Source organism: Trypanosoma cruzi, genomic scaffold (genome assembly GCF_000209065.1).
Source record: "Trypanosoma cruzi strain CL Brener 1047053517057 genomic scaffold, whole genome shotgun sequence".
Lineage (NCBI taxonomy): Eukaryota > Euglenozoa > Kinetoplastea > Trypanosomatida > Trypanosomatidae > Trypanosoma > Trypanosoma cruzi.
The window spans coordinates 130,265-131,976 of NW_001849518.1; the positions used below are offsets into that span (position 1 = coordinate 130,265).

Consider the following 1,712-nt stretch of genomic DNA (forward strand, 5'->3'; position numbering starts at 1 on the left):
CTCATCTGTAAAACTCTCCGCTTCGGACATATCGGCAAACAGCTGTCTCAATTGCTGCAAATGAAAGACGTACAAACTGGGGATGTAAGTCTTCTGTAAAAAAGTGAAAAAGGGAGTTTTTTATTTCCTCACGAGACGCTTCCACAAAACGCGGGGCACGCACGGCACAACGCCGGGTAAAACTGACGGACAGACTCGTGGCATGTTAAAATATTCATTGGGAGTGAATACAAACCAATTCTTTAGAGTCATGGCCTGTTGGAGAAGAAGAGCGCTACCACTTCTCCAGCTATAAACAAAGTTTCCCGATGCGGGCATGGACCGGTCCCTTAATTGCTTCCTGTTTCCCTCATCGGCACATCGTAATTCTCGCTGTGCATACTTGACGGCCGCAACTATACTAAATGACACGTACCCGGTTTGTTCCATCATCGCAAGCAGGCCGGAAGTGTCCTGAGTGGAAAGCAGCTTTTCAAGCGAAAAAAGGTTGTCTGCAGCAGCCGCAGCACCACTACTCATCAATTCAGCGGTCCGATGTACACGCCCAACAAGATTCCGATGCTTTAAGAATGGCTTCAGGGCAACCTCATCCCCAAAGTCCTCCTCCAACTCTTTTGCATCGCAAAGCACACGGAAGATAAGCTCAATGTAGTAACTGAGCTGCGACGACAACACCTGCAGGTCCCACTGGGAATGCATTTCGCGGACATCACGTCGGAAGGCTTCAAGTACCATGTCTGTCGTCAATGTACTCAACGAATTACGACAAACCATGACTTCCTCTTCACTATCACCCGGGTTTTCCCGAATAACCGCCTCGGTCGCTGCATCAATGAGATCTAGCACATCACGCAGGCAAACACTTCTCCCCAGCAACGCTGTCAACCGCGCAAACGTACTATCCACATCAAGCTTCACCAGTAATCGCTTTAACGCCACCATCTCCGCATTATTACCGTCATCCTTTTGCTGAGCACCGTAGTTGGAGAGTGTCGTAGAGAGCGCTGCCGTAAGTATCTCTCGCATCTCATCCGGGTTTTGCAACGGGGTTTGACTGACATCCCAGTCGTGGTATGTCGTGTCTGGATAAAAGCCGCCCGGCTTCATCAAACAAGAGGACAAAAAAGGAAAATACGAGACAAGAATGACTTTTATAAGATAATCTGCATTACGCACAATCTTTTCAATCTGCACAAAAAGAGCATTGAGCATGGCAAGAAGCTCGGGCTGCTGGATAAGGGCAATGGCCTCGTCATAAGAAACCGTGGGCGATGCAAGTCCTTCGGCTTGCAGTTTCATCACTCTTACCGTGGCGGCATCCAAGCTTCCCGCAATACTCGTTGATTTAACCGCACGTTGTCTCCATGCCCCATAGAGACGAAAAAAGTGGGCTATGGTCTGTTCAATGCTACGTGTCGCCTTTGAAAAAAAGGTCTCATAGCAGCAATTCAGTTTTCCCAGCTCCTGCAGTGTTTTCACACATAGAGGAATAAATCGCAGGTAGTTCCTTGTTACATCATCACCATCATTGTCGTACGGATCGTCATCGATGCTGTTGATAACATCTGAAAAGCCCAATGTGGTTTTATCCGCCTTTATGTCGCTATAATGACTTTTTTCATGAAGTGCTACAAGCGCATCTATTGCTCCGACCGTCTTTTCAGACGCACCATCAACTAACATGTGACCCACCAACTGCGCGTCTGCCTCAT

The 1,712-nt window shown here is 48.0% G+C and overlaps 1 pseudogene, besides 1 other annotated feature; it reads right to left on the reverse strand.

Annotated features, from left to right (window-relative positions):
* Positions 1-1,712, reverse strand: Tc00.1047053508783.10 (annotated as a pseudogene; the record flags this gene model as incomplete).
* Positions 1-1,712: a sequence feature (areas merged during assembly that could not be assigned to a particular haplotype. This can correspond to areas where the two haplotypes were merged or to regions with more than two copies in the genome that were merged during assembly.).